The sequence below is a fragment of the Pleurodeles waltl genome, chromosome 5, assembly GCF_031143425.1.
Source record: "Pleurodeles waltl isolate 20211129_DDA chromosome 5, aPleWal1.hap1.20221129, whole genome shotgun sequence".
Lineage (NCBI taxonomy): Eukaryota > Metazoa > Chordata > Amphibia > Caudata > Salamandridae > Pleurodeles > Pleurodeles waltl.
The window spans coordinates 663792005-663808595 of record NC_090444.1 but is presented as its reverse complement, the minus strand read 5'-3'; the positions used below and the strand labels follow the sequence as shown (position 1 = coordinate 663808595).

The 16591-nt window shown below is 43.0% G+C and overlaps 1 protein-coding gene across 1 annotated transcript in view; it reads right to left on the bottom strand.

Moving 5' to 3' along the window:
* Positions 1 to 3572: 3572 nt before the first annotated feature.
* LOC138295917 (uncharacterized) overlaps positions 3573 to 16591 on the bottom strand; it is a 195722-nt gene continuing 182703 nt past the window's right edge. The window contains exon 4 of the transcript XR_011203713.1: positions 3573 to 4167. The gene's annotated coding sequence lies outside the window, so the exon portion shown is untranslated. The remainder of the gene's footprint in view (positions 4168 to 16591) is intronic.

Genomic DNA, 16591 nt, shown 5'->3' with positions numbered 1-16591 from the left:
ACTAACTGAGAAAAAAGGTTCTTCATGAACCAGAAAACTTCTATGGTTAAGAAAAGCCTTGATCCATTTAAGAGCCGAGACTGTAATGATGGCAAATTCCAGTCTTTGGACCAGAGTGGCATGAGAAACAGTATCAAAAGCAGCACACAGATCCAGCATAATCAAAGCTGCTGAGCTCCCTGGTCAAGGATAGCCACAAATTCCTCAGTGGCAACTAACAAGGCGGTCTCCATGCTGTTACCAGGCCTAAATCCTGTTTGGGTAGGATGAAGAATGGAATAATTCTCAAAAAAATTAGAAAGATGTACGTTAACATGCTTCTCTAAAATTCTGCAGGCAACTGGAAGCAATGAAATTGGTCTATAGTTTTCAGCCATCGGGGGGTCTAAATCTGGTTTCTTCAGCAAAGTTTTAACTATAGCATGCTTCCCTGCAGAAGGAACACTACTGGATGCCAAAGACCTGTTTAGATTTCCCATCAAAGTAGGTAATATGATTTGAATGGCTTTTAATAGAACATCCAATGGGGCTGGGTCTATTGGCAAGCCCAATTTAATGGACTTTAATATTCTTTCATTGTCCTCTATATTCTGGTGTGGGAAAAATGACAGTGAAGCTGTCATTATGGTTCCTCAGAGGAAATTGGACCAGGTGATGTACTCTTTGGAAGAGTTTCTAGGATATTTTTTACTTTATTTATAAAAGCAGTTTTTGACAGAAGGCTTTGGGATTGCTATGTGAGGGGGTACCGTCATAAGAGTCATAACTATTCTGTAGAGCTCCCTAGAGAGGTTAGTGGCAGTTTCGATTTTAGTGCTAAAGTGAGACAATCTAGACAACCTTACAGCCTGTTGATATGTTTTTACTGCTTGCCTATCAATTATTTTATTTCTCGGATTGTACCCCTTCCTCCAAATTCTCTCAGTTTTCTTAGAGTCTTTCTTGAGCTCTGCCAAATCTAGGATATACCATGGAGCTTGGCTACCACTCTGCCTTGGAGGTGCCACCTCTGTCATTCCTCCACAGCTCGGTGATCAGAAAGTAGTAATAAACAGAATTGGAGACTACATGTGGTGTGACCCTCCATACCACATTGCACAACTCTGGCACAAATTCCATCTCACAGTGAACCCTAAGTGTAAATGTATGATTGCCATGTGCAGTGATGCCAAAAATGTAAAACATCATCAGAATCTATACATCTGGGCAGCTTGCATCTGTAGTGCACTTACCTAGGCCATGTGTAAACCCATTATAAATTTGTTTACTCAATGAGCCCCAAATTTGACAGGATCAAAGTTTTATTTTTTGTACATTAAACTTAATATTAGTGGAAACTGTAAAAAGGTTTGCAAACCTATTAACATTGCAACAATGGATTTTTAATTGGAGTGCTGTCCTAACCATAATGATAGCGGGGTGAACAATCTATCTATCTATCTATCTATCTATCTATCTATCTATCTATCTATCTATCTATCTATCTATCTATCTATTGAGGGCATTTATATAGCTCATGTAGGAACTTTACCACACAAATCTACACTTGTAAAAGAAAGAATTAAGTGCATTTTTAGGGAGTGAGAGTCAAAGTAACTACTTCATGTTTAAAGGTGGTGAAGAGGAAGACATTTCTCAATGGGAAAAATATGCTTATGTGGAGAAAGTAAAATGAATGTGTGTACAAATAAACAGTCCTGAATTACTTTCTATGGTGGCAGTAAAATCCCATGAGTGGCTGTGGTGTGTTTTGTGCAGACTAATTGGTTCCAATCCAATGTGCTATCATTTACCACACAATGAGCGGATTAAGGGCCTGATTACAAATTTGGAGGAGGGTGTTAATCCGTCCCAAATGTGACGGATATACCACCCGCTGTATTATGAGTCCATTATATCCTATGGAACTCGTAATATGGTGGGCAGGATATCTGTCACATTTGGGACAGATTAACACCCTCCTCCAAAGTTGTAATCAGGCCCTTAATCTTTTTTTACATGAAGATTGACTGGTGAGGATTGCACCTTGTGCTCTCAATGTATAACACATATGCAAACTGATACCTGGATCAAGTGTCTGATTTTGTCAGTTAGGAGCATGTATTGATTAGTAATCAGTTGTAGTCATGAAGAAGGTCACTGGCCAGATTTAGGATCTTGGACCAACAAACAAAAGTGACGGTCTCACAAGACCCACTTGAGGAGGTCATTGGTTAAAATCTCTAGGTTGAGCTCAATACAGAATAGTTGATACCATATATGTGAAAAATTGTACTACAATGGCAGTAACTACATACTGACATCCTTAATGGTGAACAACAATACCTGTGATGAGATTTTATCAACTGTTTTCTTAACCCATTATGTGACTAGAATAATGCATATCACTTTAAATTGGCACTGTTGCCATTCACACATATCACTGGAATATGTGCCAAACTGAGATACGATGCACTGTGCACAAAAACAGACAAACCACTAAGAAAATATTTGCTAAACTGAAAAGACACATTGTGTTACAAATGGTGCACTGATATGTGTAGCAGTGATGCCCCATGCTGTACATTCTTCTAAATTGAAATAAGGAGCGGTTTTACTTTGTGTCCTCACTACTTCATTGCAGTTGACAGCCTGAAGGTGGACATATAAACACCAGCAGACAGTGACAAAGGCAGACTCTGTTGACAGACCTACATGGCAATTTTTTAGATGTAAGCATATCTCAAGTCTGCCGGGTATTTGCAAAGTCTGCTTCTCCTTTAAATCTGTTTATTGGTCAATGGGGGAAGGACGAAGAGGACTCGGCATAGGTGTAAGCAGGGTGAAAAAATTGGTTATTTAGAGTAGTTTACAGTAGAGTAATTACTTTAAAAGAAAATGTTAGTCATGAAAAGATGGATCACTGACAGAATATCAGAAATCAGAATATTGTGTGGTCAGAATTTTGTGTCAGTAATATCAAGAACCAAAACATCGAGAATGTAAGTGCAAATAGGTAAGTATCAATTTACTATTCTTAACTCAACATCTATGTACCTTGAATATATGTATATATATATATATATATATATACATTTATCGTCAAGGAACATATATGTGGAGTTATGTACAGTAAACCTTGTTTACCTATACCTAGAAAATTACCTTTACAATATTTGTGTCCTCAATATTCTTGACACAAAATTTTGCCCACACAATATTTTTTCTCAGATATTTTGTCTAAACAACTGCAAAAATATAGAGGAGTAAATGAAGGTGGAATCTGTAGGTGCTGCTGATAGAGGCAATTAGAAAGAATGACAGCTGAAGTGAGTGACAAGAGCTAAGGAATGTTAGAGATAACTGAAGTTGCCAGGGTGGTAGGCACAATCAGGAATTCCAACTGTCATTGATTAACTTTATCCAAAAATATGAATTTCCCGCACCCCACTGGGCCCATGAGGTTGGATCTTTGAAATAGATAGGAGATAATCAGGAACTGCAAGTCAACAATTGATGAACTTATAAGATAATTTACATTTGAATGGAATTGAATAATGAGAGTTGAATTATGCTTCAAAATGTTCATTAGGTCTAGTAGTAATTACATTCTTTTATTAGCAATTCATCAAATTCACAATACAATTACAGAACAGTGCTTGAGGTGTGTTCCACAAAATCTAATCCCTATTCTAAGCTAATTCAAAGTGAAAAGTAAACATCAGCAGAACCTATAAAACGCTATAGCCTTGAAAGCATAAAAGCTGTAATAGAACGTCCAATAAAGACAGGTTGAAGAAACTCAGTAAAGTCTCAAACAGCATAGAACTGAACAGAATTAAGTAGCTCTCAGAGCAAATCTAAGATGCATCAGCAAAGAGTCTGTCAGAATGTATCTGAGTAAAAGTCCTCTCAAGAAAATCTGAGGTAGGGACTATTGTCTTGTTTGTCCTCCTCTCCCTCTTCTAGCTTGGGAACACGCATTTATACAATACTAAAAGGTAACAAGTTGCGAGTCTTGTGGCAATAACATCTGATTTTAGCCAATGAGATGATGATGTCTTCATGGGAACAGGACAGCTTCTGTTGGTTTTGCAAGTTTAAAAAAGAGCATCCTAAACACAGGATACAGTTAACTGTTGTCTGCAACATTTTCAATATTCTACTCCTTTCTTCGAGCGTTATACTCTATAAGTCAAAAACAAGTCAAGGTAAGTACAATACATTCCACAATGAGATCACTCCCACTGTCATACGCCTTCAGTGACACAGCTTATTCAAAAAGAAACAACTTTTACATGGGTCAACAGATATACACTTATAACCATGCCACAGGTCAAAACTAACAAATAAGGAAAGAAGAGGAAAGAGAAAAAATGAAGAGTATGTGTTTGTCAATGTTTTGTCACATGTCTCTATGCAATCTTCGAACACATCCCATGAGGGATGTTAGTATAACAATTCTATATCTTCAGCATCTTGCAGATTCCTCACTTTTCTGCCAGTAAAATGTCTAAAGTGTATCTGCTTTGCAAAACCATAAATTTATTCACTACTAGTTCTGTGTCTTCAATTAATAAAGCTCCTGATGTACTAGTTGCTAGCTTGTCTACTACTTGTGAAAGCTTTCTAATATTTTCATCATTTAGTATCACTCCTACTGTTGGAATAATTGCTCTAAGTATATCTTCCACTAATTGTGTTCCCCATTCATGTAAATGTGTGCTCAAACCTAAATGTAGTCTGCATACCGATATGTAATCCCCACCATTTGTCAAATGTTTGGAAGTAGAGGGAGTGACCAGACCGCAACTCCCAGGAGGCCTTGTGTCAGCAACTCCAACCACTGGCCCAGTGTTCACTTGTGCAAATACCCTTGTTTGTTAACTCTCAATTGAACTGTACTCACCTGGGAGGAGGATAACATTTGTACAGTGTGTATAGTAGAGAAAGTGACCTGATTGCAGCACCCAAGAGGCCTTGTGTCAATAACTTCAAGCACCAGCCCAGGGTTCACTTGCCCCAGTGCATCAGTTAGTGAACTCTCAAATGACGTTTACTCACCTGGGAGGAAATCAATTTTCAAGTGTTGGAAAGTAGAGGGAGTGGCCTGACTGCATAGCCCAATAGGCCCAGAGGGAGTGGCCTGACTGCAAAACCCAATAGGCTCTGTTTCTCTAACTCCAACCACCAGCCCAGTGTTCACTTGCCCCCATGCGTCTGTTAGTGAACTCTTGAATGAAGTTTACTCACCTCAGGAGATACAAGATGTCAATTGTTGGGAAGTAGATGGAGTGACCTGACTGCAAGTTCCAGGAGGCCTTGTGTCTGTAACTCTAAACACCAGTCCAGTGTGAACTTGTCCAAATACCCTTGTTTGTTAACTTGGAATTGAGTATACTCACCTGGGAGGATAGCATTTGTATATGGTGTGTGGTAGAGACATTGACTTGACTGCAACTCACAGGAGGCCCTGTGTCAGTACTTCTAACCACCAGCTCAGTGTTTACTTGCTACAATGCATCTGTTAGTGAACTCTCAAATGATGTTTATTCATCAGGAAGGATACCAATTGTCAAGTGATGTTTACTCATTTCGGAGGGTACCAAGAGAGTGACCTAACTGCAACTCCTAGAAGGCTTTGTCAGTAACTCCAATGACCTGCCCAGTGCTCACTTGCCCCAATTCATCTGTTAGTGAACTCTGAAATGACGTCACCTGGGAGGATACCAATTGTCAAGTGTTGGGAAGTAGAGGGAGTGACTTTACTGAAACTCCCAGGAGGCCTTGTGTCTATAACTCCAACCACCAGCCCAGTGTGCACGTGTCCAAATGCCCTTGTTTGTTAACTCTGAGTTGGAGTGTACTCACCTGGGAGGATAACATTTGTATTGTGTGTGTAGTAGAGAGAGTGACCTAACTGCAACTCCCAGGAGGCCTTGTGTCAATAACTCTCCCCTTGAGACCCTATAAGTACTGATTGATTGATTGATCGATTGACTCCTACCACCAGCCCAGTGTTCACTTGTCCCAATGTATCTGTTAGTAAACTCTCAAATGAAGTTTACTCACCTGGGAGGATATCAATTGTCGAGTGTTGGGAAGTAGAGGGAGTGACTTGAATGCAAAGCCCAATAGTCCCTGTTTCTCTAACTCCAACCACCAACCCAGGGTTCACGTGTCCAAATAAATCTCTTAGTGAACTCTTAAATGAGGTTTACTCACCTGGGAGAATACCAGCTGTCAAGTGTTGGGAAGTAGTAGAAGTGACCTGATTGTAAAGCCCAATATGCCCTGTTTCTCTAACTCCAACCACCAGGTGAGTGTTTACTCGCCCAAATACATTTGTTAGTGAAATCTCAATAAACGTTTAGTCACCTGGGAGGATACCAATTTTCACGTGTTGGGAAGTAGAGGGAGTGGCCTGACTGCAAAGACCAATAGGCCCTGTTTCTCTAACTCCATCCACCAGCCCAGTGTTCACTTGCTCAAATACATCAGTTAGTGACCTCTCAAATGAAGTTTACTCACCGGGGAGGATACCAATCGTCAAGTGTTTGGAAGTAGAGGAAGTGACCTGACTGCAAAGGCCAATAGGCCCTGTTTCTCTAACTCAAAACACCAGCCCAGTGTTCACTTGCCCCAATGCATCGATTGGTGAATTCTCACATAAAGTTTACTCACCTGGGAGGATACCAATTGTCAAGTGTTGAGAAATAGAGGATGTGACCTGACTGCAACTCCCAGAAGGCCTTGTGTCTGTAACTCCAACCGCCAGCCCAATGTGCACTTGTCCAAATACCATTTTTTGTTAACTCTCAATTGAAGTGTACTCACCTGGGAGGATAACATTTATATAGTGTGTGTAGAAGAGAGAGTGACATGACTGCAACTCCCAGGAGGCCTTGTGCCTGTAATTCCAAACACCAGCCCAGAGTGCACTTGTCCAAATACCCTTGTTCTGTAACCCTCATTTCTAGTTTACTCATCTGGGAGTATACAATTTGTATAGTGTCTATGGCAGAGAGAGTGACCTGAAGGCAAATTCCAGGAGGCCTTGCATCTGTAACCCCAATCACAACCCCAGTGTGCACTTGTCCAAATACCCTTGTTTGGTAATTCTCAATTAAAGTGTACTCATCTGGGAGGAAACCATTTATATAGTATGTGTAGCAGAGAGTGTGACCTGACTGCAACTCCCAGGAGGCCTTATGTCTGCAATTCCAAACACTAGCCCAGTGTGCACTTGTCCAAATACCCTTGTTTAGTAACTCTGAATTATAGTTTACTCACCTAGGAGCGATCAAGATACAGATCGTGCTCAACTCAGATGTGTCTGTCTTCCTAGCTCCATCTTGACATGCTAACCCAGGATGAAACTATAGAGAACAGGAATGACACCTTACCCAGTGTTTACAACAAGTATTCCTGAGGCCTCAAGCTGCATCACCAGATTGGTATGAGCAGCAGAAATATGACACAGCACTGTGCACATGATGACTCCAGTCACATTCACAACAATTTACTGTGTTTGCCTATATCTCACTTAACTAGGCCTCCAAATGGTCAAATGCACATGTTGCCTCTCCACTGTGTTGCCTTCCCTTGTGGTAAGATGTAATTTTCGGTCCATCTTCCAAAGTGCAACTGATCTGCACCTCTCATCAGCTGCTTGAGTCAAATAGTTGAGGCAAGCTTCACGCATGTAATGTCAAAGAACCCAATACCATGTTAACTTGGCAAAAAAGGATTACCTACAACTTATTCATGTCCAATGTTACTGCTTACTGTAACACAAAATGTATGGTGGCAGATGCCACAATAAACCAGTAACAATGTATGTTTTTCATCAACAGGTCAAGCTGCCACTGTGCACACGGAAGCCACAGAACAAACTACCACAACCCCCCTTGATTTGGAGGAAGGTCGTGGCCCATCTGGGCAGTTTTAATCATCTTATGCCCCCCAGTCCTGGATACTGAGGTGCAACTTGACACGTTGGACACTGAGGATCCAGGACCCAGTTGTAGAGGGCATCCTGTGCCAAGGGCAGAGGCTCTTGGGGGTAGGGTGTATGGGAGAGATGCTCTGGACCAGCAGAGTGAGGCGTTGGGGCTGCTGTCGGCCAGGACACCATCAGCCATGTCTATCATGAGTCCCAAGGAATGATGGGCAAGGTGTTAATTGAACTCCGGGAAATCAAACAGCTACAGTTTAGTTTAGTTTTTAGTTTTATGGGTTTCTAAAACACGTAGCTACCCTATGGCATCCCAGCGCTAAAGGTACACAACAACTCTCGGAAAGACCAAAGAAAACAGATTAACTACAAAAAAGGATAGTTTTCAGCTTCTTCCTAAAAAGAAGTTCTGAAGATTTGTGGCGAAGTTCAGAGGGCAGGGCATTCCAGAGACGGGCAGCCTTGATGGTAAAAGAGTTACCTCCCCATGATCTCTTGGCGCGAGGTATATAAATCTGCCGAGTAGATAGTGATCTCAAGTGTCTAGAGGGGACATAGATAGAGATCCGCCTTCTAAAGAAAAGCGGGCCCCTATTATGTAAGGCTCTATGGGTAATACACATAGTTTTAAAATGAATACGCTGTTTGATCCGGAGCCAATGAAGTGCTACAAGAGCCGGTTTGGCAGAGAGATGCCTGGGGGAGTTAGTAAGAAGTCTAGCTTCCGCGTTCTGCACAGTCTGCAGCCTCCTTATTACGTACTCTGGGGAACTAAGATAAAGAGAGTTCCCGTAGTCCAAACGGGAAAGAACCAACGCTTGGATAAGAATTCTTCAAGCTGTAAAAGGTAGAAGATTAAGAATCTTCCTAAGAGCTCTAATAAAACCAAAACAGACCGAGCAGATTCTTTTTACTTGCAGTTCCATTGTCAAATGAGGGTCAAGCAGGAAACCTAGGCTTTTTACCCTTGCCTTTGGAGGAGGCAGACTATTAAAGGCCTCTGAGTGCAGTGCCAAAGGAGAGGCAGGGGGGCCTTTGCCTACAATCAGTACTTCAGATTTACCATCATTAAATTTAAGTTTAGATTGGGTCATGCAATCACCGATATCCTTCATACAAGAGGCCAGATTACCAGAAAAAGAATCCCCAGTACTAGAAAGGGATTCCACTAATTGGGTGTCATTGGCATAGGTGGCCATTGAAAGATTATGGGGAGTGACTACTTTGGCCAAAGATGATAAATAAATCTTTAAAAGAGTTGGGCTCAGGGAGGAGCCCTGAGTGACTCCGCAAGTCAGAGGGACAACATCAGACAAAAAAGAACAATCCAAAACTTGGAAAGATCTTCCTATGAGAAAAGAGGAAAGCCAAGAAAGGGCCATGCTTCCTAACCCTGTCTTAGAGAGTCTGTAACAAAGGAGAGTTTGATCAACAGTATCGAAGGCTGCACTAAGATCAAGAAGGATAATAGCAACATGACCTCCTTGATCTAAAAGTTGACGAGCAGACTCAGTCACGGTAAGGAGCGCCGACTCCTTATTATTTTGAGCTCTGAAGCCCATTTGAGTGGGATGTAGGAGCTCATGACTCTCAAGATAACTGGTCAGTTGCAAATTTACATGTTTCTCCAGAATCTTAGCTAAAATAGGGAGGAGAGCGATAGGTCTGTAGTTATCCAAAACGGAGGGATCAAGCTTTGGCTTTTTCAGGAGAGGTTTTATAATAGCATGTTTGAGGGACTTGGGGAGAATGCCTGAAGACAAGGAGCTATTAAGTATTTTTGTCAGTGGTGAGACAATAATGTCTGCAGCCTTCAAAAGAATAGAAGGGGGGGCAGGATCCAGGGGTACGCCAGATTTTGGGGGTTATTCCAACTTTGGAGGAGGTGTTAATCCATCCCAAAAGTGACGGTAAAGTGACGTATATACCACCAGCCGTATTACGAGTTCCATAGGATATAATGGACTCGTAATACGGCTGGTGGTAAATCCGTCACTTTTCCGTCACTTTTGGGACGGATTAACACCTCCTCCAAAGTTGGAATAACCCCCTTAATGTTAGAGAGAAGTTTCAGAGTTAAAGTATCTGTGAGAGGTGGAAAAATAGTTAACGGAGTCCCAGCAAGAGTGGGATTCGTAGCCTGCTCATCTGACAGCTCCTGAGAGGGGGATGGAAGAAAACCAGAGTATATATTAGTAATCTTATCCTGAAAATGAGCTGCTACTAAATTACTATGTGTAGTGGAAGCTACTATCGGAGAAGCAGGCATAGGAGTTATAGTAAGCTCTTTAAAAATCTGGAAAATTTATTTCTGGGAGTTAGAAGAATTCTCTATTCTATTGCTATAATAGGCAGTTTGAGCTGCCTTAATATTACAGTGATAAGATCTAATAGCTTGCCTATAGGCTTCTTTGGCAGAGGGACTGTAATTTTTCCTCCAAATTCTCTCTAATTTTTTGCAATTCTTTCTGAGTTCTAGTAGAGAAGGCGAGAACCAAGGATTAGACTTACGAGAAGTTTTTTTATTCTCAGTTTAATGGGCAGAACTGAATTCAGGAAGGTAGAGATCCAGCTATCAAATAGATCTGTGGCATTAGGGGAGGAATAGTCACTAATTGTGGAAGAGGCACGGAGTGCAGTATGCCAAATACTTGGCACCAGCTTCGACCAGGTACGCCCCGAGGTGGTGAGCCTGGGTTGAAGATCTCTGGACACATCATAAGGAAAAATGAAAGACAGGAGAAAGTGATCAGTCCAGAGTAAAGGCAAAGAGGATGAAATAGTGAGATCAGAAATGTTACTAAAAATAAGATCTAAGGTATGACCCTTCAAATGAGTGGGGCCAGTGACAAATTGGGCCATGTCTAACGCGGTAAAAGAGGCTAACAGAGATTTCGCCGAGAGACAATCCAAGTTGTCAAGATGAATATTAAAATCCCCAAGGACAGTTAAATTAGGAGTCTTACCGATAAGACTGGCCACAATATCGGGTATAACTTCTAAAAAGCAAGCACAGGGGCCAGGAGGGCGATAGAGAAGAATTCCCGAGAAAGTAAAGGTAGAAGACAAGTATAAAGAGAAGGTCATACTTTCACATTCTGAAATCTCAAGTGGCAATGTCACACACATAATAGTGTTTTTGTAGATAATGGCTATACCGCCACCTCTCATCCGGGGTATCTTTCTATATGAGCTATAGAATAATTTGAAGGTAAGGTTTTACAAATATCAACTGAAGATTCTTCGTTTAGCCAAGTTTCCGTCAGGAACAAGGCATCAGGTGCTAAATCTTCCAGGAGCGTGTAAATATGTAGAGAATGTGCCGATAAGGATCGGCAATTGAGCAACAGCAATTTGCCCAATTGATGAGAAGGGGTATTAGGAAATGGGGCAACAATAGGCGACCAAGAGCAGCTAGGACAAGAAGAGCAAGCAAGAGGCTGAGGAGTACCTGCAAAGGTAGGACATATATGGGTGCCTCTAAGAGCCTGCAGTTAAGAAGAAGAATATGTAAATCTATTGGTGGAGAAATGGGCAGCATCCCTGGGCTCTGGGCGTGGACGGGCGCGGACGGGTGCAGACGGGCGTGCCTTTGGCACGCCAGCAGCGCGCCCACTGCGCCCGTCCGCCGCGCAGACGGCGTCCGCCCGTGTTTAAATAAGTCTTGCGGGAGGCCCGACCAGGCTCCAGGAACTAACAACTAGCACGGCAACAAAGATGGCTGCCGAAAATGGCACCATAATGGCTGACCAGTGAAGAGGATAAAAAAGCAACCGGGAGCCTCTAAAAACGCAGGCACCAGTGCTAAACAACACCCAAGAGGGATAATAATTAAAGATATTTAAAAGTGGTTCCAAACAGCCCTCCCGTGACCCTTTTAAAAAATAGGGAATCCGTACAAGAAAATATCGTCAGAGTGATAAAACACAACAAAGCAGCATAAAAACTAGCAACTATTAAAAATATTTAAAACTATTAAAATAGCAACAATACAGAGTTCAAAAAAGGCTTTCCAAAATATTCGTTTATACCTGGTGAAGCCGGTGGCCACCCGCGTTTAAATAAGTCATGCGGGTGGCCCGACCTGGCTCCAGGAACTAACAACTAGCACGGCAACAAAGATGGCTGCCGAAAATGGCACCGTAATGGCTGACCAGTGAAGAGGATAAAAAAGCAACAGGAGCCTCTAAAAATGCAGGCACCGGTGCTAAACAACACCCAAGAGGGATAATAATTAAAGATATTTAAAAGTGGTTCTAAACAGCCCCCCGTGAAAAAATAGGGAATCCGTACAAGAAAATATCGTCAGAGTGATGAAACACAACAAAGCAGCATAAAAACTAGCAACTATTAAAAATAGTAAAACTATTAAAATAGCAACAATACAGAGTTCAAAAAAGGCTTTCCAAAATATTCGGATATACAGAGGGAAATGCATAGGGGCATGGGCGAACAAATGAAGGCCCACAATTCAAACATGGCCTCCCCCACAGGGGTGCTGAAGAACAGTCATACATCCCTGAGCAGGGCTGTTCAAACCCAATCTTCCTCATCCTTTGGGTCAACAACATCAGGCCCATGCACATTGGTGCCAGCCAAAGGGAGGGAGGGTCTGCCAGAGGCACAACCAGCCAAAGGCACCCCTGCTTCTGTAGCAACTGCTCCCCCTCTCGTAAACGGGGACATCCAGCAAAGAATCCAGGAGGTGCAGATGGCAAGACACCCACCATGGCTAGCAATAATCCTCTTCCTTAAGGTCTTCTTTTATGTGTCAAACATTCACTCTGTGGACTGATCCTGAACCACCTTCCATTTCCAATGGGAGGAGTACTTTGGACGATGGACTTCCAGTGGTGTGGCATCTACTCCAATGATTTCATTCACCATGACTGATCCCTTCAGATTTGATTTTTGTTTGAGTCATGCCACATATATCTTCTGTTCATTGTAGCTTCCCGATAAAATCACCTGTCACTAACTCATTGTCTGTTTTTTTTAATTTCACAATTAGTAATGTAGATATGTCAGACCATGTCAATCATACGATGATAATCCAAGGTACTTGTTCAAGATGGGATTTGTTGCATGTACACAATGTCCAGCTCAGGATTACAACTATTCCACCCAAACACATACATACAAGTGTCTGGTCAAAGATGAAATTTTATTACATTGTTTAGCACATAGGCTGTCAAGATGTTTGAAACATTTCAAATCGTAAATGTTTGAGTAATACAGAGTACATGAACAAATTTATAGGTACAGACCTCCAGACCATAGAAGGATAGGATTTGTCAGACGTTGTTGGACCTTGCCCATTTTGCAGGGTCATCCCCAAATTTTTTGCCTCCTTCCTCCTAATTTTTCTGACCAGTTTTTTTGGCTTTAGGACTCTCGTCACTTTACCACTGCTAACCAGTGCTAAAGTGAATATGCTCTCTGTGTAAATTGTATCGGTAATTGGCTTATTTGGTTTACTAGTAAGTCCCTAGCAAAGTGTATTATAGGTACCCAGGGCCTGTAAATCAAATGCTACTAGTGGGCCTGCAGCACTGATTGTGCCACCCACATGAGTAGCCCTGTAAACATGGCTCAGACCTGCCACTGCAGTGCCTGTGTGTGCAGTTTTAAACTGCCAATTTGACCTGGCAAGTGTACCCAATTGCCAGGCCCAAACCTTCCCTTTTACTACATGTAAGTCACCCCTAAGGTAGGCCTTAGGGGGGGCCATGGGCAGGATGTAGTGTATGTTAAAGGTAGGACATGCACTGATGTGTTATACATGTGGGTTTCCCTGTTGCAAGGCCCATCTCTCTCATAGGTTAACATGAGGACTGCCTTTAAATGTCATTTAAATGCAATTTCCTATTGGGAGCAGACAGAGATATGGGGTTTGGGGTTTCCGAACTCACAATTTAAAATACACCTTTTGTTAAAGTTATTTTTTAGATTGTCAGTTTGAATATGCTACTCTTAGAAAGTGGGATTTTTCTTCCTTAAACCATTCTGTGCCTCTGCCTTCTTGTGTATTCCACGACTGGGTCAGACTGACAGTTGGGCTGTTGTGAATTCCCTCTAGAGAGTGACACAAAGGGAGCTGGGGCGTAGCCTGCATATTCTGATGAGTCTCCTGGGCTACAGTTGGGAGGGAGGAGCTGACACTTACACCTACAAGGGCTGTGCCTGTACTCACACAATGCAGTCTCAAACACCCTGGTGTGTGTCTGGAGCCAGGCCTGGGCAAGGCAGGATCTTGTCAACAACAGAGACATTCCTTTGAAGTTTGCCTACTTCAAAGGCAAAAAGGGGTATAAGTAGTGGAACCAAAACCCCAGACTGTTAGAACACTTCATGATCAAGAGGAACCTCTACCAAGGAGAAGAGCTGAAGAGCTGGGGGAGGAGTACTGCCCCTTTGCTGTGTGTGCTTCGCTGGGTCGGCCTGAAGTTTCTATTTTTGCCTTAAAGAGGGCAAAGACTGGACTTTGCTGTGTATTCTGCTTGTGAAGTTTCTCCAAGGACTTGGAGTAGAGCTTGCCTCCTGTTGGAAGTCTCAGGGATATCAAAGATTTCAGTTTCATCTGCCTACAGCACTGGGAACTGTGTGTTTTATGCTGCAACAGAAGAAAATCTACCACAAGGCCATAAACAATGCTGCTGACTGCACTGAGACCTGACAACGATGCACTGAGCCGTGCCCTACGTTGCATCTCAACCCTGGTCTCAGTGACCCCGCCACCTGACACCGTCACAGAGCCACTGCTAACACCATGACTTGTGGGCCCCACATTCCACATCGCCTTACTTACACCACAGCCTTAGCATCCCCACCGCCGCTACTCCACGCTGACACTGATGCTGCTGCCTGCACTGTGGCCTGAGGACACCACCCATGAGGTACACAAGGCACCGTCCCTTCCCACACCACAGCCCCGGCCCACCAATGCCAGCGGCATCGACTCCAGAGTCGTTAACAGATGACTCTGCACCATGACCCATTGCCGCCGCACAGAGCCCACCCCACGACGCACCGCCGCCTTGGGCCTACAGGCGACAGTGCTTCAGGAACGACAATGATGCTGCCTGCACCGCAACTTGGAGACACTGTACGTCGCACTGCCTTGCCCCATACCGCTGCCCTGGTCTCACTGACGTCGCAGGATGCCATCACCGAGCTGCTGCCTGCACTGTGACCTGTGGGCACTGTACATTGCATTGTTCCGCTTTGCACCACAGCCCCAACGCCATCCACACCAGAGCTGCTGACTTTGTCATCACTCTGGAGCTCGATCTGCAATGGGTGTGTCTTCACTGATGCGACGACCCCTGCAGCGACCTCCAGAACTGACACCTGCGATGCCAGAAACACCGCAGTCCAGATCTCATCGCTAGGCTCACGACGCCCTGCATTTCCAAGGTATATTTGCGAGTCTTCCCAACACTGTAGCTGCCCCGCGATGCGTGGATTTTTTTTTTACATTACCATGATAGCACCAGATGGGTCTATTGACTTCAAGGAACTGTATTTTTAAGTAGTTAATTCTTGCTAAATTCATATCTTTATTACTGTATGTTCGATTTTTCTCGTTTTGGTCTTGTTTTACACAGATAAATGTTGGCTATTTTTCTGGAAGTGGTGTGGTGTCCTTTTGTACTGTTTTCACTGTATTCCTGTGTGTTACGTGCAAATGCTTTACACATTGCTTCTGAGATAAGCCTGACTGCTCGTGCCAAACTACCAAGGTGGTGGACAGGGGTTATCTGAGCTGGGTATCTCCCTTATCTTGACTAGAGTGAGGGTCCTTACTTGAAGAGGGTACAAACTGACTGCCAGCTAGAGACCCCATTTTTAACAATTGTCCTGTAGAAAAGGCAAACTTTGAAGTGGTTGATGTCATCAGCTGGAGCCATATCACCTACCACACCAAAGTAATCCAACACCATATTTTGCAAGACTCAGACAGATGGCAGTACAACAGTTTCTCATCATAGGGTCATTACGGTACAGTGCTCATTCATCTGGTGGTAGGGCACAAATATGTCAGTGATTTGGCGCAGGCACTTTGTCCTACAATGATGAAACACATCAATGGCTACATACAGGTCATACTGTAAAAGTGTTTAGCCAATGTGAGGGGTAACTGACATGACTGTGGCCGACGACTATATATTTTCTGACCACATGATGACACACATGATGCATCAGGGCCAACACAGTACAAGAAACTAGTCCAATGCATTCTTACAAACATGCATCCTAACACTGTGCAAGCTGTCTTGGCACAGGTCTCTTACACCCAAAGTCTGTGACTTATATGCCGTGAAACAATCCATGTCCACTTCGTACATCCAAACAGCATCATACTCCTGCCAATGCCACACCTCTAAAATGCCCATATGAAGATGTCATGGTGAAGGTACCTGAATAAAGAACAAAGAACAAAAGAAGGAGTATAGGCATGAAACCATACATATGACACTTCACACAGAAGGCATCAGGAAAACAAAGTACATTGCAATAAATCTGACACAAACAAATCAACTTCATCAAAGTGGGGATGTGTCAAAAGCTATCTCACCACTGTCATGTTTATTTGGTATTTCAGGGTTTTCACCCTTTGGCACTGAGGGCTCCCCTTCCTCTGGGATGCAAGGG